General features: G+C 45.2%; 1 protein-coding gene across 4 annotated transcripts in view; it reads left to right on the top strand.

Annotated features, from left to right (window-relative positions):
- The first annotated feature begins 315 nt into the window (after positions 1 to 315).
- Positions 316 to 21,548, top strand: part of GNG7 (G protein subunit gamma 7) — a 79,567-nt gene continuing 58,334 nt past the window's right edge. For 2 of the 4 annotated variants that reach the window (XM_030032279.2, XM_030032282.2), the window contains exons 1-2: positions 316 to 428; positions 16,108 to 16,184. The gene's annotated coding sequence lies outside the window, so the exon portion shown is untranslated. Of the gene's footprint in view, positions 463 to 7,733; positions 7,888 to 16,107; positions 16,185 to 21,548 lie in introns of all 4 variants that reach the window. The other 2 variants (XM_041127791.1, XM_030032280.2) reach the window with 2 other exon arrangements.

Here is a 21,548-nt window from a genome sequence, read left to right on the forward strand (position 1 = left end):
GCCCCTTCCCCGCGGCGGCGGCGGCGCGCTCATTAATATTAACGTTTTATTTACATGCGACCGCCCCATTCCCCCCCCCTCCCCCGCCCCGCTCACTGACTGGCTGCAACCCCCGCCGCTCCGCAGCCGGCCCCGCCCCTTCACCGCCCTCCCCTCCCCGCCGCCGTCGCAACCGAACCTGGCGGCTGGACCCAGACCCGCCTCCCCCGCCGGGCTGCCCACCCTCACCCCCTCCCCTCCTCCCCGCGCTCCCCACGGCGCCAGCGCTCACTGGCGGGTAGCCCTGCCAATCATGGGTGGCGGGGCGGGGCCAGCCCTACCCGCGCCCGGCCGGGGCTGGGCAGCAGGGTGCGTTGCGCGGCGGCGCTGGTGTCTGAGGCGGCGGCTCCGCTCCTCCGCCCCTCGGTGCCCCGGCCCCGCCGAGACCGGTGAGGAGCCGCCCGAGCCGCGGGGACTGGAGCGGTGTGTGTGGGGGGGAGCGAGGGGGCCGGTACGGCTAGAGCTAGGCCGTGGCCTTGGCGGAGCCCCCGGCCCTGCCCGGGGCCCCTCACGGCCCGCTGCGGCCCCGGACGGCGGGGCCCGGGGAGGGGGGGGGGGGGAGGCTGGGAGAGGGGCGCTTGGGGGGGTGAGGGGGTCGTGAGGGGGACCTGGGGAGGGCGAGAGGGGTGGTGGGGCCGAGCGGGGCGGTGGGGGTGAGGGCTGTGAGGGGCCGGGGGGGGGGGTGTCCTGGGGCTGGAGGTGAAGGACTTGGGGGTGAGGGGGCCAAAGGGGGGCCTGGGGCCGGAGGTGGTAGGGTGAGGGGGCTGTGGGGGTGCTGGGGCCCTGAGGGTTTGGGTCTGGTGGAGGAGTGGGGGGGGGGGGGCTGGGGGCCGGGAAGGGTGCTGGGCCCGGAGGTGGAGGGGTCCTGACGTTCTGGGGGTGCTGGGAATCCCGTGGGGTGCGAGGGGTGAGTTGGGCTGGAGTGAGGAGGTTTAGAGGGGGCTGGGGTCCTGGGGTGCAGGGCTGGGAGAAGGGGAAACCCTGGGCAGGTTGGGGGGGGGGGCTGGGGGGGGGGTTAAGAGGCCCCGGGGGGGCAAGGAGGGTACTGAGGGTGCTGGAGCTTGTGGTAGAGGGGTAAAGGACAGGGATGAGCAGCTGAGAGGGTATCTGACAGGGATCGCAGGGCTCTGGTGGGTCCGGGGGCTATAATTTCCATATGAGGATCAGCGGGAGGAGGCAATCTGGGGGTGTGTTTACGGGTGGACGCAGAGAAGGGCTGTGCTGGATTGTGGTGGGGGGCCCCAAGGTCTTTGGGTGAGCTGCAACGGGGGGGTGTTGGGTGGAAGGGGCTGTTGTGATGGAGGTGGGGGGCAGCGGGGTGTGGGGCTACAGCTGGGATGGCGAGGGGCGTCTCGGGCTTTGGGGTGGATGAGGCGAGAGGGGGCAATCGTAATCGATGAGAAACACAGCTCAGCGCCAGCTTGCTTTGGAAGCTGGATGACTTAATGGGGAACGGGTCTAGACCCTCTTTTGGGGTGTAAAAGGAGGCTGGGAAGCTTGTCAGAAGGTCCAATATCGTATAATCTACTTCGTTTTTTTCTGTGCGTGAGTTAACGGTGGGTTGGTATAGAGAGGTTGCAGAAAGAAGGGAGCTGGAGGAGTTGATGGCTGGTGAAGGATAGTAATGGTAGCCTGCCCGTTCTGGGCAGTACTTTGGAGGCATTAGTGAATGGTAGCGCACAGGTTGTATAAAGGAGGGGTAACTGCAGTATCTGGATTTTCTGTATTATTGCGGTAGAGCAGAGTAGAGGAGGTAAGTGGGTGCTGCAGACAAAGAGAGAAATCTGTCTCCTTCTCCTCATTTCCAAATAGAAGTGTGGAATGATAAGCCAGATACTGGCGGGTGTCCTTTAGGAGGTTAAGGAAGGGAAGTGTGTGTGTGTAGATAAGCAGGGACTGGAAGGTGTCACGGCACCTGGTTTGGGAGCTGGAGGTGGGTACCTTATCCCCTCTGCAGCTCATTTTCTTCTACAGTGCTGGAGCAGGTGAATGGGATTTACCTCTGTACTGGGCCATCACCATCAGGTGTGGCCTTAAAAAAAAAAGCCATATGGACTGTGCTAGAGCTGCATTCTATGCAGCAAGATATGTTCTCTGTTATTGCTTGTAAATGAGGCAATAAGTTATTGTGGCTTTTAAGGTGCTGAATTATCTTTAATGGGTTTGGGGGTTTTTTTGGGAAAACTGACAACTTTCAGGTTTGTTTATAGCTGTGGGCGTCTTGTAAAACTGACCCAGACAAGTACAACTGCGGTGATTACTACCAGGACAAAAGCTGGCTTGTGGTAGACCACAGAAGTCAGTAACTTGATATTTAGTCTTGAGTCTGTAAGTAAACTTGAGGCCTTTTAGGTAATTGCTTGGTTTTCTTAACATACTTGCTTCTCAAGCACGTAGTACTGAAGTCAGACCTTCATCCTTTGGAGGTTTTGCTTGCCTTTATCATCTTTCTCCTGTGTGGGACATCCCGTTGTGGGCAGGCAGATGAGCTGATCACTGCTGGTTTGGCTTCCAAGTCAGCTGCATGATCATAAAGCAAATGCATGGGAGCTCTGTGACTATGTAACACCATTTATCATATTCTGGTTATAGCCAGTATGGGGGAAAAAGCACCAAAAAAGCTGGATCAATATGTTTAAATAGAGCTTATTGTCTGAGAGGTTTTCTTCTGCCATCTGTAGCTGTGAAACAAATGGAAATAGCTCTTTTGTGTGGCTGGAGTATTGTTGTGGATTTTAATGATTTACACAGGAGGCACATTTCAACGTACCTACCAGTTTTTCTTCTGTATCCATCTTATCCCTGGATATAGTATTTAACTGGTATTACTTAAGGTAATTAATGCTTTTTGACATCAAGAGTTATCCTAGGAAGGCATTATCCCTCTCTGAAGGTAGGGGAATGGCAGCACACCAGGAGACTGACTTCTCTTGGTTCAAACAGGCAAGAAGAATAATTCAGTGGCCGGGAGAGGAGCGTGTGACTCGGGAGATGTAGGTTTGTCCTCTGCTCATCGCACTTCCCCTGTGGCCGGCCCAACTTCTGCCTTCCTGCCTTATTTCCTTATCTGCGAAATGGAGATAACTGCTCTGCCCTACCTCGTGCGCTGGGAGGTTGTCATGCCCTGAAGCTCGTTAGTGTAACGAGGCGAGTGCCGGGCTCCCGGACCTGTGGCTCTGCTGCTTGTCCCTGAACTTGGCTCCAGAGGAACTAGACACTCTGCCCTTCGGAAAACACCGATTTTTTTATTGCTGGTAACTGCTGTTCTCCGCTTCCTCCCGTGCCAGTAAGGCAGTAGAAGTTGTCGCTGTTGGTGACGGGGAATCGTGGCTGTCCCTGCCAGAAGTTGTCCCGTTAGCGCAGCGGTTAGTCTGTGGAGCCGTGGGGCTGGCCGAGTGCCAGTGCCTAACTAACTGCCCTTAGAATGGTTGGTTTTGTGTAGGGCTTGAAGTAGCCACTTGTCTACTCGCCAGCGGCTGGGGGAAGTTTTCTTTGACGTCTTCGGAAGGAGGTGAACAGCAGAACTCGAGCTGTCCCTTAAAAAAAATCACCTTCTTGCTCTTTTGGCTGTGAAGATTAGCTCGGGTTGGAAAGATCGGATAGTTTAGTCGTCTTGGGTTTGTAGATCCCAATGCAGCTCTGAACTTGCAAGAGTTTGCTAGCTGCTCTTCTGAACGCTGTGGGTAGCAGCGAAGCTGGCGAGAGGGATGGCAATCCTGCTGTGCTGTAGGAAGGCTGTGGGTGGATGACCCAAAAATGATGGCTGCATAAAAAGCAGAGTAAAAGTTTAATTGTTTGGGGATTCTTGCATGGGGAGGGTAGAGCGAGAGGCAAAAGGGTTTTCTAAGATACTGCATCTCTACCAACGTTATAGTGGATATGGTTTGAAGTGAGTACCTGCTGTGGCTATGGTGCCAGCTTGCTCGGGTGTACGAGAAGTCCAAGGAATTGAGCTGCAAAGGTCTAATAGTTGAACTTTGAGGTAGAAAACTCTCTATAATTGCTCAAATATCACTCAAATTATTTAATCGGTTTACCCACAGATCAGAAATCTTTCAGTGGGATCCTGTGCATATAGCGAGTTTCAGAGTTTCCCAGTTGTAGCATCTCTGACTGTTTTGGACAGTATGTGTTGGTTAGTTCTCACCTGTTGCCAGGTAATGTGATATATTATCTTTCTCTCTTGCGGGTTTCCTAGCTTGGCGTGCAGAATGTCAGAAGAAATTAAATTAGGAAGGGCACAAAACTAAAAGAAAATGTAAATCCAGTTCACTCCTGCTGTGTGGTCTGACCATCGCAGCAATAAGGACAAACCGGCAAAGCTGGAGAGAGCTTTTTTTGTAAGAATTAATTTGTCTTAGATTTATCCACTTAGTTTGTATTTAAAAATAAATTGGTGGAACTTACAGAGTACAGAGAACTGGAAGAGCCGGACCTTGCTTTTGGGTACCAGCTGGAAGCACCTGGTGTTGGTGGCCTTGTGCGATGGGCAGTTTGCTTCGGATGACTCTGCTCCATCCCTCAGCGTTAGCTCCAGCCATGTAGATCTTACTGCTGTCACGTGTAAGAGTCCTCTGTTATCATCTGCTTGCTTCTGCTTCGTTCTGCTAAAAGGCCCTTTATTAAAATACCAGAACAAATAGCCCATTGTGCAACACAACCATGTTTTCATTTTAAACAGTATTTCTGAAAGTGAAAGTTGCTCACAACAGTCTCAAGTTTCTTATCCGTAAATTTTCTCTCCAGCGAACCCATCGATTTGATAAAAACTTTAAAATGTTCTTTGTATTGTGCAATTGTGCTGACTGCTTTTGTCCTTCTTGCTGCTGCTCCTCCAAAATACCTGAAAAGCCACGAACTAACTTAAAAACCAACTAAAAGTGATCACGACATCAAAATTGTTTGAAAAGGCTGAATATAGCAATCCGCAGTTAATTCTTGATACTGGTGGTGTTCAGCGCAAGAGGCTGTTGTGCGAGAGGAGCAGTTTTTCAGCTGAAGTATGTTTAATCTTTGTTTTAAGGGGTGTAGGAGCCGGATTTTTCCTGGGAATGAGTTATGAATTCAGCTGATATTTCAAACTCAAACATGCTTGAAATCTCCAGTAGTTTTGGATTAGGTTTTTGTTAAATGGGTGGGTAGGGATTGGCTGTGATGTTAAAAAAGAAAAAAAAAAACGGGTGGGGGGGGCAGAAATTCAGGCACGCTGTTAATGCTGAGAAACAGAACAGGAAATTTAGTAAGGATTATGCTTTTTCGTAATTTATTGTATGTTTTTTTCCCCCTTCCTTCTAACAGACAAGAAAAAGTTTTGAAGTACTCCAGCCTGTGTTGGTTCTGAATAACTGAAAATGTTTCCAAATTTGCAGTTAAAGATACATTTTTTTTAATAGACTTTTTAAGAAGCTGTAAAAGCTGAAGAAACCTCAGTAACTCTTGCTTTGTTTTATTTCCATTCTACAGAAAGAGGGGAAAAAAGCTAGAAAACGGACCGTGTAAAAGTAATTTTAAAAATATCTCACTCGTAATGCAAACGTACAAGTTGCAAAATCGGATCTGGCCTGAAGCCAGTGTTAGGACTGTGGGCCCCGGGGATGGTGGAAGGATGTTCCTTCTCCCAACACCTCCCCTGTCCTGCTCAGGTGGCAGTGTGGAGATGACAGCCCCTTCTCATGGCTCCCGGGAGCAGTCAGCAAGTGAGATTGACATCCTGCTAATGTTCTCCAAAAGCTTTTTTTTTTTTTCCCCCCCCGACTTATCCCCTTCAGACAAAATAAATCTATTTTTAAATGTATAGAATAGTTTGGGGTTTTTTTTAGCCCTGAAGGCTTTTTGTCCATTTCTGCCTCATCTGCTATTAGAAAAATGCACAAGGTTTAAATGTTTCTCGTGTGTTTTAACCCTCTGCAGCTTGTCCTCAGATTTTTCTGCTGCAATTGTGAAACTACAGAAGAATTGCTCTGTAGACATAATGCAGAAACTGCTTTTAGGAGGTTATTCCTGCTGTAGTCATGGTTATTCTCATTTCCTCCAGTCTAAGGGTAACTTCTTTTTTTTTTTTTTTTTTTTTTTTTTCTGGCAAAGGATCAGTGTTTATGCTCAGTAAATCATGACGTATCATGGCTTCTCTTTTCAGTTACTCGCTATGAATTATAGTACAATTACCAAACACAAATGTTGTGAATTTAATGTTACTATGCAACTTTCCTGGGCGGGGGGAAGCCTGAGAGACTCTTTTTCTTTTCCTTTTTTTTAAAGATGATCCTTAGTTAAGGCCAAGAAACATGACTTTTTTTGCTTCTAACTTTGGAATTATGTTGATAAGTGTAATCTTAGCAGTGCTAGGATGCTCTTCTGGGCGGTGTGGGATTGAAGCGTGTGTGCGCAGTGGTGCTGGGTGTCTGAGGAGATAGCTCCAGGTAATGCGTTTCCAATGATCAAAAGGATCTGGTATCGTTTTCAAGGAGCATCACACTCATTGCATCTTGGGCAAAGTGTTGGGAAACCGTTTTTCCTGTAACCCATGAGTATTGTGAGCGCCTGTGATGGAATCTGATGGAAAGCTTGTGTTATGCTAGTGCCAGGCAGGTTTAATTGCAGCTAATCCTGATTAAACATTGTCGTCATTCCTGCTGTTGAATCGTGTGGAGTTAACGCTGTTGATCTTGACCCATTGTCTTCCATCCTTGTAAGATATTGACCGGTAAATCTTGAAACAAAAGTGGTGCTGATCATCTGGAAGGATATAAAATAAGTTTTTGCAAAGTATGTGTTAAAGCTAGTAAATGGAAGTGGAACGTGTCTCCTGGTACCAGCATGTCTTCTGCGTAAGGACTGGAACTGTAGCTTAGAAATGGGGGAATAAACATTCAGTAAGTCATATTCTTTATATGAGACTTTTGAAGGTATTGGCTTTGAAAAGAAAGGATGAGAAGAATGTACTAAAACAAAGAAATACTATCTGACAGTTGAGAGTGGGTTGGTGTCCTGTAAGACTAAGAACAGAATGAAGTTTGGAGATGAAACTGTGCAAGACTGGAAATTCATGTGTTGATGGTCTTTAAACTGTGTTTTTTCATGTGGTCAGGGAATCACTAAGCTTAATTTCATTGGTTTGGTTTGTTGGTTTCTTGGGTGTTTGTTGGTAAAGAAGGAACACAGGAAAAGTATAAAAGAAGAGGGCCCTTCACCTTGTGCTCTAATCACTGTCTTGAGTCAGGTGAAGATAACTGCAGGTAGGATGGGGTTAGATGCTGCTCGGTACAATGATTTACTGTTGGTTTGGGGTTTTTTTTTGTTACGGATGGGACCTGGAGATTGTTTTCAGGTGAATGTGACTGTAAGAAAAGCTCTCAGAGAGGAATGGAAAAGTTCTTGGAAAGAAACTAACCTCTCATCATGTCTTTCTCTTCCAATTTATAACCCTGTGCTGCTTTGCCTGCAAATGGTTTCCAGAACTGTTTGTTTTTCAGAATATGGGTGTCTGTCCATCAGTAGACTTGTAAGTGCTGTCAGTTTGGATCAGGTGTGTTTAATTTGAGGTGGGACTGTGCAGCATGCCAGTCTTTTTGGGAAACGAACAGACGAGTCAAATGTAGTAGACGTTCAGGCACAGTCAGCAGTGTGAACACGGGTATCTTTTTATCTCAAGTTTCTCCTGCAGCCTGTTTTACCAAGTTGCATTTGGCTCCTAGCGCTCCCGCATCCATCTGAAAGAGCTGCTTCAGGCTGTACTGTGCGTTCCCTGCTCATTTGAATGAATTCATGTTTCCTGGTGCTGTGATGCTGGTTGTGTCGGGAAGCGAGCTATAGAAAGCGTGTCCCCGGGAAGAGCTGCAGGAACAACGGGTGGGTTTCTCTAATTCCATTTTGGTGAGGCCGCAGACTGTTCTTTGCATGTTAAAGTGTAAATCCCACCCTGCACTCCGAAGGGGCTTGCTGCAAATATCTTTCTGGGAAAGGCAACAAATTCCAGTGTTTTCTGCAGATTTACACTGCAGAGGTGCAATGCCAAATTCATTTGTCAGTACTCAAATATATGGCTCTATGGTCCCTTGTAGAAACTTGTCGAGCTTAGAGCATTTGCTTTAAAGACTGATCTATTAGTGCATGTGATAAATAGCAGATACACTTTGTAAAGACATCGACAGAAATATATGCAGCATTTTTGACATAGGATACTGGGGTGAAAAAAAGGATTTCACATTTGTTAGTACAGATATAACAGGAGCTGTTGCAAGTGACAGCAGTAGCTCTGTGCTAGCAGCATACCAATGCAGATGGAACTGGTTGGTTGCCAGATATTAGTCATGGGGCACACCTACTTTGGAAGAGTAGCCTGTGGGTTTAGAGAAGTAATTATTTTCTAACAGCCCTGTGGGGCACTAGCAATTCAGCTTATGGAGGACAAGGAAGGGCTTGCTCCAGAATGTTAGTTAAAAAATTGTGTGCATATGAGCTGCAGCTGGTGACGACTTGACTAGAATTTAATTTGTCCAGGCATTGTTCATTACAGGCATCGTGGAAGACACGAGCTTTTGAAGGCTGAAACAATTGCTGACCTGATACAGCTTTTGTGGCTAATTGCAGTGGAAGTCGGATCACGAGAGCTGTGGTGGGCAGCCTTTCAACTTGTGCAGGGAAGAAGCTGAACTGCTCTGATTTCAGACCTTCTGGTAGATCATCCGCCTTAGCCCTTCATCTTGCAGAGCTGGCTGCTTGTAGCAATTAAAGGCTTTCTGTGTTAGGGACCTTAGGGTGGGCGACCGAGAGCAGCTCTAACTAAACTGCAGTGCTTGCAAGGGTCAATATTAAGCTTAAAGAAGTCAGCGCTTCTGACTGATCACAAAATTCTTCTTTCTCTGATTGCTAATTAGATGGTTAACATGCTTTGCCTTATTATCCCACCCTCAGCTTTTCTTTCTGGGGATCTAGGTTGACACTTTCTAGAGGCTCCTAAGGAGCAGTTAACTCTTATGTTTCTTAAGTCATCTAAACCCAACCTGCTCTTTTGGTGCATGTTTGTGCAAAGTATTTGTGGTGCATATGTGTGAAAAACAAAATTATATGCTCTAAACTTAACATTTTTTTAGGAGTACATATGATATTGACTCAATGTTATATCACATTTTTCTATTTCTTTTGGTTTACGGATATTTCTGGGGACAGTTCCAGCATAGACTGGCTGTAGCTGTGACTTCTGAAGGACTGTGTTGCCAATCTGTTGCCAGAAGGCAAGGTTTTTGTCAGGATAGAGGGAATAGATGCTTTCCCACTTGCTGGTGAAGAGTATCTTTGTCATAAGCCAGGTAAGACTATTTTGCCTATTCCAGCAGGGCAGCAAGTGGGCTACAGGGCAGTGGCTTTAGTTTCGTTTTAGTAATCTCAGCAACTCCATGGGTTATGTGTAAGAAAAGCTCATTAATGCAAGTAGACCCTGGCTTTGCTGGAGAGGGTTCTTCACCCTCTTGCAAAACTTCTTAAAAATCCGTGATTTTTTTTTTTTTTTTCAGAAGTGTGAAAAATGCTGTTCTCGTGTTATCTGGAAATAGTTCTCACCTTTGGAATAATATTGTTCGGCAGCACTGGAGAGGCATAGTGCTCAAAATAGCAGCAGCTGCCATAGGCCAGGATGGAGCAGAGTCGAGTGAGTTGTGTTGTCAGTCATGGGAACATAAATCCAATTCCACCTGCAGATGAGCATTCCCGAAATAGAAGAGGGTTGTCAACTAACAGGGGAGATGTATTGTGTGCATCTCTTCGGTGCACTGTTACTGCACTCCCTTCATACTGCATTAAGCAAAAAAAAAAAAAAAAAATTAAAAGTTGCTGTGGTTTAGCTGTAGCTCGAGAGAGTAACCACTTCCTACTCTCTTCAGTAAGTAACTGCTGGGAGAGGTTGTTTGGCTAATAACTGTGTACGCTGTTATTTTGTAGGTGCAATAAGATCTGTCTGCAGGCAAACCACCCTGATTAAAAAGTGTGCTGCTCCCTAATTTTCAGAGGGCATTTCTGCTAGCCTGGTGAAGATATGAGTGTCTCTGGTGTGTGGAAGAGCACTTGGGGAAGGTTGGTGGAGGGGCAGGAAATCTTGTTTCAGGCTTAACAAAGCTAAGTGCTAGTGGTGTAGGAAATTTGTTAACACCCTGAGCCAAGGGAGGGGCCGCAGGCTGGCAGGAGGGTTGCCGCTGCTGGAGGTAATAAAGTTCATTGTCTTTCTGACTTTTTAGCCATGAGGATCCTGGTGAGTGCTCCTGAGGCACTTCAGGTTCAAAGTTCTCTTGTGTGCAGGCATTTTTCCTGTAGTTTAAGAAGCCAAAGAGTCTCTGGTGCAGCTGTTTTTCTTTTAAGAGCTGCCTGAATCTGCTAGCTTTCTGCATTTAACTGTTTTTCCTTGATTTAATCATGCCATCCTTGAAACTGTTGTCCCCTGCATAAATAAAGCCTTCCTCCTTCATATTTTCCATGTGCAGACTGCTGTGATACACTGTAATTATGGGTTCAAATTCCTGCAGGGACTGATTGTATCGAGGTAACCCAGGTGCTAGTGCCTGTGGATCAGGTTTTGGACCGCCAGGCAGAGCAATGCAGCGGGCTTCTGTTGAGAAGTTGTCCAAATGCTACTTGAATTTTTTTAAGTGCATACAAAGCAAAAGTTAATCAAATGCAGTTTTGTTTTTTAATTACTGCAAAGGGGCTCTATCTTGGCTCTGAGTTTCTCTCCATCTTTCTCTTGCTGGCTGCTTGCTTGCTGTGAAAGATATTGCACTGTAAATTCCCATTCCTTCAGACTCAAGAAGTGAGGGACCTGCTGGCTTAACCTGTAGCCTTATGCTGATTAAAAATAAAATATAACGGCTGGGTGGAAAGAAGGATGGTCTTGGACAATTTCCACTTAATCCTATAACAGTATTTGAGAGGCTTTTGTCCACAGCTTCTGTATTTCTTCTGCTTAATGTTCTTCAGCTTGCTTGCAGGTAGCATCTAACCAGGAATATTTCCTCTTAGAAGTGCTTGGAGCACTAGGCATCCATAAATTGTAGAATACTTAAAACTTTTTATTTTACATTTTCACATAGTAAACACTTCATTCTGGGGCCTGTATAGTTATGTAGACCAAACTTAAGCAAGATTATCAAAGTAAAAAGCCATTTTCACTAGCAGTGTTTAATTTTGCCTAAGAAAAATAGATGATGAAAGTTGTCAGTGCTTTTGCTTCTTATACCTTCCTTCCAGGATAATGCCGTTATCCTTATTAGCATCCTAATTTAAAGGGTTGTTGTGGAACTAGTTGTTGGAGTAGAAAGTTAAGGAGCAGGTGAACCTGTCATAGATTCTAATACTTGTCCCTAAAACCTGCGTGCATTTCTGTTAGACTGTAGGAAATGAGCATGATAAAGAATTCAGGGAGCAGAGAGCTTGCTGGCAGACTTGTCGCCAAGTGCTCTTTTCAAGGTTTTGCGAGCTGTATAAATGTGCTAGAAGAGAATGAATTTGTAAGTGAGAGCTCATAAATTCGTGACCTCTTTCAACCTCGCACCCAGAGCTGGCGAGTACCTCTCTGCAAATGTGAATTTGCTTGTTTCTTTGCATGACCAGATTTACAGAAGATTCAGCTCTAATCCATTTCTATAAATATTATTAGTTTGCTTTCCTGGCTTATGTGACACTGAAACAGATCTCATTAGGAGTGGGCTTTCTGTAGCATCTGAAGGCTTTTTCAGTTTCCTACCAATAGTGGTTGCTGCTCTGATCTTAGGAGGTTTGTTCATGCAATTCAGACTTCATTAGCTGGTCTGAGTGAGGATGACCATGCTACTGTACATAGGTGCTAAGAGGAGAGTTGAAATTGTATTGCCACAAGTCAGCTTGGGTCTTGGGATGCTGCGGACTCCTGCTGTCGTCTTCTTTGCGATGTGAACCATACTTGGTGTTTCAATGGCGGAAGGGACTTCACTCTGAGCTCCTGCCAAAGTTGGTCCGTCGTGGGGGACGCAGGTTCAGATGATCTTCGTTAATCCCAGTGGCAGAGCAACAACTTGCTTTGCAACATGCTCGGCAGGCTTATAAGGACCCTATATACCTGTATGGTTTTGGCTTTGCATCGTGGCTGTGGGTGAAGGGGGTGATGTTCCTGGTGACTACAAAGGCAGAGCAGTAGTGATGCTCTGTCTCTGGGACAACAGATTTCAAGAACTTCCCAAGTTTCTGCTTGCAGATTTTGAGAAGCGTCAACATGATTATAATGAGGCAGTTGGGATTTTTTTTCAGCAGCAGATTAGTAGGGAAGCAAACAATTGCTGCTTAAGAGGCTTTTGATAAAAGATACCAAACAAGGGCAAAGTGTTATTGGGATACGTCTTTCTAAGTATGTTTTTTTAAAAAAGGCCTATTTCTGTGATGCTCTCAAGCACAGCAAAGCTTTGTTATATGAGTAGGTTTGCTATAAATACAGGGGCTGGAGATTAAGAACAAATGGTAAACAGCTCTGTTAAAAACCAATGAACATACATTTTGTTTGTGGTGCCATCTCGTAATCCTAAGTAATTTTTCTTAATATTTCAGAGCGTGAAGGTGCGTGTTGAAAGCCTTGCAGTTTTGTTGTCTGCTGCTGGAGCTCAGCTGGGCAGGGATGGTGCTGTGCCGTGTCGCATTGGGCTTTTGTCCTTGTGTTCATGGAAAGATGGCGAGTCCCGCATGGCCGGCGGGAGATGCTTGGTTTTGTGGAGGTATCTTCTGGCAGAGCACACCACATTTACAGCTGGGTACAGGGCCTGGGGTTACTGCGTGATGGACAGAGCAATGTTTTAGCTTCAGGAAGTGAAGACAGATATGGTTGCTGACGTGCTGCTGCTTTTTTCATAGTCTTCTGGACTTTTTTTTACACTTAAATTTGTTTAGAACCTGTCTTTGAACACTAGGTCTATTTTAACAGGGTTTTTTTTTGGCGGGGGTGAAGTGATAAAGGTACTTGAAAGGTTTAGTGAGGATGATGCAGACTTTCTCCATGCTCATCCATGGAGCGTACATACCTGTGGTAGCGAAGAAAAAGAACGGTTTATATCAATTTAAAATGATCTGGCTTAGTTCTGTTTTATTTCACATATTATCTCATCAGGCTCCAGCTGCAGCAACCTCCTCTGTGTTCGCTTACAGCGGCAGGTTCGGAGGCTTTCTCAGGAGGGGGGCTCGAGGCGGACATCCCTCCTGGACGGAGGCGCGTGGAAGGAGGGTCTGGGAACCTCATGCCTGTTTGGCAGCTGAGGGGTTTTGCTTTCAGCAGTTGTCTCTGGATTTTAGCCCAGAGAGTACAGTTGATACAAAAGGGAACAAATACCTCTCTGTTCCAGTACGCGGGCTGGTAGATATTGTTGCCTTGTGGGCTGGACTGGAGTAAGTCTAGCGGGTGTCTTAATGCAGCAGATTTCTTGGAAGGGTAAGAGGACTTGACATTTTGCATGTCGTCTTAGCAGTGCCTGTGTTTGTCTGACAGCCAGGTTGGAGCCAGAGCAGCTGATGATGCTTAGAAGCTGCAGGTAGGAGACCAGCGCTGATGCACGGCTGGGCTGCACGGTGCACATGCCGTAACTGCGCCTAGAGCCTGCCTGTCCCCATCCAAGCGTGTAGCACAGGACATATGGCATCAATTCCACAGGGCAGATGTGCCGCACGGGCAGTGGACAGTTAATGCACCTCCATTTCTATCTCAGGCTCTTGTGGGACTCCCAAGTGCGCTGCTTTATCGCAGAATACGGTCCTACAGGTGCACCTTGGTGTTGCTTTGTCCTCGCAACCTTACCAGGCAAGTTATGTGGTTGATAGATTTTAAGTTTGCATCTTTCAGACTACATAACTCTGCAGTCTTTGTGGCAAGCAAGCTCACAACGCTGCCACTGCTGCTTCTCGTCTTTAATGGCAGCAGCAGCTTAAAACTCCCTCATGTGTGTGAGCACGTCTGACCTTGCTGCCTTCAGCATGCTGGAGTGAAGGCTTTCGCTGTTTCGATGAGAGAGGTTTGAAGAACAAATAGATGACTTTCTAATTTATATTGTTTCCTGCGAAGCTGTCCCTTCTGCAGGGGAAACACGGTAGAGCCATAACAGGAACAAGCAAACATCCCGCGCTTCCTGGTGACTGTAATGACTCTGCTGACTTGAAATGCATCATTGCTTTAGTCTATCGCTAGCTGACTTTTATCTAGGGTGTTTTTTACTGTTAATGATTAGACATTAAACAGTTCCCTCTAGAAACAAGCTATGTAGCCACTTGCCCTCGCAGAGCTTGCAGCATCTGTTTTAGTGCTGTTGCCATGAAAACAGGCCAAGCACCAGCAGCAGCCCTGTTATTGCCCTGTGGCCCCTTACAGCACCAGCCCTAGTTACCTGATTGTTTTTATCACACCTTAAAGGAAACCCAAGCTTGCAAAAGCTTTACCTAAAATAATAACGTTCATATTCTCTACTCCCTGTGTGCTTTCTTCCGTTAAATGTTCTAGTGTGAATTGGGTGTTTCTCTTCTAATAGCTAGAGAGGGTTTCATCTAGGGTCAAGCCTTGGAGGGGTCTTGGTAGCCTTCTGTTTGCAGGGGTTGACTGGCTGTTGAAAATGCTGAGGTGACTGCCTGTCACCATGAATTAAATACTAAAGTCATATCTGGAGCTTCAGACACAATGCAATGTAAACGTACACGCGACTAGGATATTTACCCTTAAGCCAATGACAAATCTTGCCTGATGTTGATAGAGCCAGGGTTTTATCAGAGGTGTTTTCAAAGGTATAAATTAAACATTGTGAAGGTTCCTGAAGAAAGGTTTATTAGTAAATCACAGCTCTGTAACAGGGTCCTGGGCACATGCCCACCCCAAATTCTGGGGTTTTATGTTGTATTTAAAAAAAAAAAGAAAGAAAAAAAACCCCTGTTGATGTCTAAAACTTGTTGGGCTGTGTGTGTGAGGGTGTGTTATGGCTGTAGCTGCAATGAGGACATGGGGGAAAGCGTTGGGATCTTTGCACAGCTGCTTTTGTGTTCTGTCATCGTCACTTATGGTCTGCTGGGTGGTGTTTATGGGGCCAGGGCTCCTTAGGTCCAGCTTGGTAAACCTGTACCTAAGATTTCCTTGGTTTGCTACTGATTCTTGCATGATGGGTCCAAATTCCACATTTTCTTTTGCAGATTTCATTATCTGCCACTTGACAAAGGAATATAATGCAGCAATTTTCCTAACCTAAATAGTGATTCTGAATGACTGTATTTCCAGCTCCCCTGTAACTTGTACTTAATTTAAGTGTGTGGGCTTTTTAATTTGATCGTTGTAGGGAGGAACAAAAAATGAAATGCTGCAGGTAGGCCTTCCTCTTCCCTTTCTTCAGTTAAATCTGTCTTTGTCATTCTTTTTCTCTTTGACTTCCATGAGTTGCTCAGGCTATTTTTCTCTAGTTTCTTTTGTTGTAGCTTCTGTATCGCAGTCTTACATCTTTAGAAATATATAATGCGTGTATGTGACTGCTTCCTTGCCTTCACAGCATCATTGTTGTCAGCATATGACAAATAACATGCGATTGATGGCTGACTAAGCATTCTGAATATTTCTTCATTCTTTGTGTGCCTAATATTTTTTTTCTTGTGCATAGGGAGGCATGAGTGGATGGCATCTCTTGTGCCGATGGAGCCATCTTCAGACTCAGATACGAAATTGCACTGAGTGCAGACAGGTGCTCTGCCTGCCTGGCAGGATCCACCCTTAAAGCTGGGTAACCATCATAGCTGCAAAGCTGCTAATCATTGAATCCATGTGACATGTCCCTCATACTTATTGGGTGACTTTAAATAGTTCTGTAATAGCCAGGTCTAGCCTGGTTTCAAGCAGGGAGAAAACAGTGCCTGTGTTTGTCAGTGTAAAAAGGGTCTTTGTAGCCATATGGCTACTATGTCTGCCTTCATTAAATGAAAAAAAAAAAAAAAGGTGTGAGGTGCTTCAGCTGGTTGGATCAAAGCCTGATGTTTAGAGTAGCAGGCATTCCCTGCAGGAACGTTTTAATTGCTGAAAACTCTCTCCATTTCCTTTTTTAGGAGAGCAGTCCTTTTTTAAGCCAGAGAGCGCATCTGCCTTTGTGCTGAAGAAGGTGGTGTGAACACTCTCTGACCAGGTATGTTTATGCAGCAGTACACCACAAAGCCATCCAAACCATCCCTCCTGCCTCACAGTTAATTTTCCACATCTTTGTATCCTTGACTCCCCAAACCAGGGGTATCTTATCAGGTGAGTAGTGTGAATGCACTAGCAGCATGCTCAGAGTCCACTTAGAGACAGTTTGACCAAGGTAAGTGTCTAAAATTGCCCCAAGGTCACACAGAAAGCTAACATGTAGCTGTTGCCTGTAAGTTGGAATGCTTATTCTGAATTACATTCTCTTTCTGTGATGACTGTTACCATATCACAGTATCACTGCTCTGTAGATGGTATAATATTCTCAGGGGTAGACACAGTTGTGCCATGCATTATCTGCTGTACAATTCCAGGTGAAAAGATTTAAGTTTTGATGGGATCATATAAAGGTACCTTCAAAGTTATTAGTTAAAACTGACCTACCTTAAGAGCAGCTCTTCCAAAAGGCACTCACGCTTCCTTCCCCAAAGCAATATATCAGGCAGGGGAACGTTAGCAGAGTTGCTTGTTGCCTCTGACTTGCCTCTTGGGCAGAAATTAGTTTTTAAGATGCCAACAGCATGTTGGTCTTCAGCGTCCTTCTGTGGGGCTGATTTTGGATTCTCCAAGAGAGGGCAGTGTGTCCCTGGCAGCTGGACCGCACAGCATCGCTGCCAGGCGTGCGTGCTAAGAAACAGCATTAGTCTCCAGAATGCTGAGAGAGCGTAAGTCCTTAAAACCATTTGAAATGAGTAATTGACTGGCAGGCTCATTAGCAAATGTATTAGGAGCTGTATATCATCATGTGACTGTTGGTCCTTTCCCCAGACTGTGGCAGGGATACAGCAGCGCTTCCTCTTGCCTCACTTTCCTAAAAAATGTCCCATCTGTCCCACTTGCGTCATTTTGCCCTACTTTTTGCACTTGGTGTCTCCTCCAAGAGGGGAACGATGTTCATGGGATCAGCATAGAGCTTTGCTGTGAGTCAGAGTCAACTGGAGACTTAATTAAAAACATAAGGAATCGGGGAGAAAAACAAAAAAAGGAAAACTAATGGAGGTTGTTATATTGTAATATTTTGCCTTGGGGCACCAAACAGGAAATGCTTGTGCCAGTCTCCATCTCAAAAGCAAATATTTGTTCACTGAAGAGGAATATTTTTATTGAAGTATGGAAGCATGCATCTCTCCCCAGCCCAGTGTGCTTTTTGTCCTTTTTAAGCTGTTCCTGCAGCAGGGCCTGTGAAAGACTTGTCACTGCTAGGTTTGGCTTCTGTTTTCAGGACCCGTTTGTGAACCCTTTCGTTTCGTTCAGCTCTGCGTGGTGAATAACTAGCAGTTCTCTGCTGCTAGTGAGGACTCTCACAGCACCTATCAGTTATTTAGGAAGCAGTTTTTAATGCTGTCAATTCTTGCCCAGTTCCTAAAGTTATGTGAAATCACCTTTATTGGCGACTTATATCTTGAAGAAGTGATGCTGCCCTGGCCTAGTAATCACTGATATATCAAGAGCACCCTGTTTCCCAGGTTCATTAAGGCGTTTGGTTTTTTTACTAATTGACTGTATAAAATTGCTTGATAGCCCCTAGAAGATAGGGCACTTGTATAACATGAAAGTACATTGAAATAACCTCAAAAGTTGCTTTGAGATAAAAATGTATCCCAGGAGAAACATCCATGTTTAAAACAAAACTATTAACCTTGCTTCTAAATCCTTTCTCAAGACATTTTTCTTCTTTCCCTTCTCGCTTGCTGTAATGGCAGAATGAGGTAAACTTCACCCATTGGTAGGAAAGGGGGAAAGATCCCCTCCCTGGGGAGCGCTTTATTGCTACCTTGCAAGCAGTGCTAGTTTGTCATTATTTTTTTGTGTGGTGTTTTTATTGATTTGAAGTCAACAGCCTGTTGATGCTTAGTATTTGTTTTACTGGAACAGTGTCTGAATTATTGGTGCAACCTATGAAAATAGCTATACTTTATGCTGTTCAGCTGCTTGTCATAATATTTAAAAGCAAATGCCTGCACACTTTTATAATGGCACTTTAAGAATTATAAACCTCAGCATCCCATCTGTGTTTCACTCTGGTATTTACAGTGTAATGAATTCTCCCTTGCTGCTTCAGCTGGATACTCTTTCACCTCCTCTTCCTGTTTCAACCAGTTGTTAAGTTGGTGTACATTTTAAAATTCCTCCAATTTTTAGGAAGTTGTCAGCGACATAAAAGAACTTCTTGTATTGCTTATTTGGCTGGCAGAGGCATTGAGCTAATCTAATTATGTTAAACCTAAGCATCCCTAGAGTAAAGAAGTGTATTGTCACTGGTTTGATCTGTTTATAACAGCTGGAGGCATTTGCTAAAACTGGAAGATTTTTTTTTTTTTTTTTTTTAGGAATAAACTTTCTCTACAAACATTTTTTGCTGCAGACATACAGATTTTTTTGTTGCTATTCTTAATCTGTCCTCTGAAAGGAGGAAAAGGTGATTTTTTGGATGAAAGTAAGTTGGAAAGTCCAGAAATATATCTAGTCTATCTCCTAGCAAAAGAAGGCTGTTGCTATAGCACATTTTTGTTCCATTAGTGTTTGTACATTTTAAAATTTAATTTTCCAAACAGCTTCAGGAAATTGGCATCCCATAAGTAAAATTTTTAAAAATAGCTTTGTTACTGTTGAAGTAGGTCCTGTTATTTCCATGGACTGCTGTCCTGAGTGTATTACTGGCTCTCTAAAATCTTAGAAGTGTTTAACGAGATACTGCTAAGCAGAGTTGTAAACCCAAATATTTACTGAGGAATTAGTTTGTCCCGTTTCTTTAAAGAATGAACTCTTGCAAATGGAATGCTGCTGTCTGCAACGTTTGTTTTAAACTTTTTCCTCTTTTGCTCAGAGGAAAAACAAAGCCTGAGTAGGAGTGTGTAATTGTGTAGTAACTGTCCTTCTGAATACCCCAGACTGCTCAGAGACCACTCCGCTTGCTGCAGAATGGCTGGGTAGGTAAATACAGTGCTTGTGTACCATGCTGCGCTGCTCCGTGCTAGGCATCCTTGTTCACCTCTGCTCCTTTTCCTTAGATTGATGAGTGTTTAAGGCATTTCACGCTTCAACTTCAGTTATGAATTACTTTTTTTTTTTTTTTTTTTTTTTTTTTCCTTTTACAGGGCTGTGTGGTCTAGTGTTGCACCTTCCCCCATGTAAAACCACTCGTGCATAGATGCCTTTGTGCATGAAGCTGGGGTGCCGGGCTGCTCTCTGTCCTCCAGCAGCACAGCTGCTAGCAGTGCTTTCTGTTGCTCTGCTCGGAGACCCCAAAGGAGCTGAGCTTCACAGGAGCAGCTGCTGGTCAGACTTTGCCTTTGGAGGGACTTTAAAGTGACAAGTGTAGTAGCATGGGTCCTGTCAGATGGTTTCTGTAGCTTTCGAGCTTGAAGCATAGATCCCTTGAGGTGTGAAGCACTGCAGGATATAGGGAAGGCCCTTTTTGCTTGTCTCTCCTCCAAGCCTTCCCTTTTTAGGACTTAAAAAATGTTCCAGAACAAGTTGCCAGAACAGACTTCCTAGCAACTTCACAATTAGCAATTTGCTTCCAAAAGCAAATGTGCACTGGCTGTGGCAGCTGTTACTTAGCAAAAATCCTGGGCTGTGTTCTGGAAAATGGCAGGAGTTCTGTGGACAAGGAAAAAAGAATCTGCTCATCCCTTGGAGGAATTAATGGGGAAAAGTTAAACTTTACAAGCTCTCTCTTTACCATGGATATTTTGCATTGGTTGTCCAGATGCAATTGTTTGATAGTGATTTACTATTTATAGGTATATATTTTTAGAGACATGACAAAGTCTACCTCTGGACCAAGACCTTTTTCCTATTATTAGAGTACTAAGCAGAATTAAACCCAGCATTGGTTATCCCATTAAGGTTATTTAATTTCGAGTGCGATCTGAGCAACTTCACGTTCAATAATGTGTTTCTCTCCCTTTAACTTCACTAACATGTCAGCACTGGGGGAACCTGAACTTCTGGTGTGGGTCTGCACCCTATTTGCCCAGAGTGAGATGATGTGCCATGCTGCACAGCAGGTCGTTACCTCATAATTGCAGCACTGCTCTGAATCACAGTCTCGTGCTGATGCATCTCGGTGTCAGTTCGTTATCTGTCGGTCAGCAGTACCTGCCAGGAATGCTTTAATTTAGCCCTGTGGTACAGCATGTAACAGTTCCCAAGTTCCTTGATTAGGGATCCATCAGCCATCTTAAAAGGAGCCTTTTGCCATTTGACAGCTTAATTTTCCATGAGCTGTTCTGTGTTACCTAATGGTGCTGAACAAGGTTGCATCGTCCACTGCGCCAGGGGGGCCTGAGCTCCATACCAGCCCCACCACTGAGGTGCCGCAGCAGGCTGTATCATGCTGCTTGTATCAGAGCAGGACTCCCTTCTGGAATGAGAATGTCGAGGCTGTTCTGCACAAATAGTATGCTGACTGGCTCTGTTTTTTTTAAAATGCATGGCTCTTTAGTGCTCACAATCTTTGATAGCAAAACGAGCAGACTGCAGGCTGGAGTTAGTCTTTAGAGCCTGTGCAAATACAGTTTTTTCTAGTTCTCACTTTAAAACTCCAAGTCAGATTGTCAAGAACATTGCACATTGACCTTCATTTGCAAAGGTGGTAGGGTTGGAGTCTTGTTCATCGTATGAATGCAGTGTCTTTTACGCTTTGCCATGTATTCAAGCATTCCTTAAAAGTCCTGAGGACTAGTAGCACAATCAGCAGGCACTTGCTACAGAAGGATGTGTCTTTGAATCTTGTATTCCTAAGCTCTCTCTAATCTTTTCATAGAACTTTTTATTAATCACAGTTGGAATAATTGATAGCATTGGCTGCCTGCCCGCTCCACGATCTGCCGGATCTTGGAGTGTCCGAGGGAAGTATAGCAAGTTCCTCCTGCCGGTGAGCTGGATGATCCTCGTGGAAAGGCTCTTCTGCAGAGACTGCCTCCCACGGAGTTCCTGGCACTGCAGGTTTTCTGGTGGGCTGGAATAGATGATCTGGCTTCCTTCGAGCCTTGCCCTGACTTTGAGGGAACGTTGGCAGCTGCAGGCTCTGGCCCTGGGAGATGCTTTGCATTACCAACTGTTGCTGCTTCCAGTTAGTTCGGAAAGGAATTCCCCTCCTTGCTGCCCACACTCATTCAAGGTATCTCTTAAAGTGCTGGTACTTGCATTGCTAGCTGCTTGCACGTCACAGAGCAGGCTTGAGCAAGGGGTTTTGGCCTGCACCATAAACAGGACGTAGGTCAAGAAGGTCCAAATACAACAAGGTTTTTTTCCAAACCTGTTGGTGTGACAAATTCTGACAATGAGTAGCTGTTTC

The sequence above is a fragment of the Aquila chrysaetos genome, chromosome 12, assembly GCF_900496995.4.
Source record: "Aquila chrysaetos chrysaetos chromosome 12, bAquChr1.4, whole genome shotgun sequence".
Lineage (NCBI taxonomy): Eukaryota > Metazoa > Chordata > Aves > Accipitriformes > Accipitridae > Aquila > Aquila chrysaetos.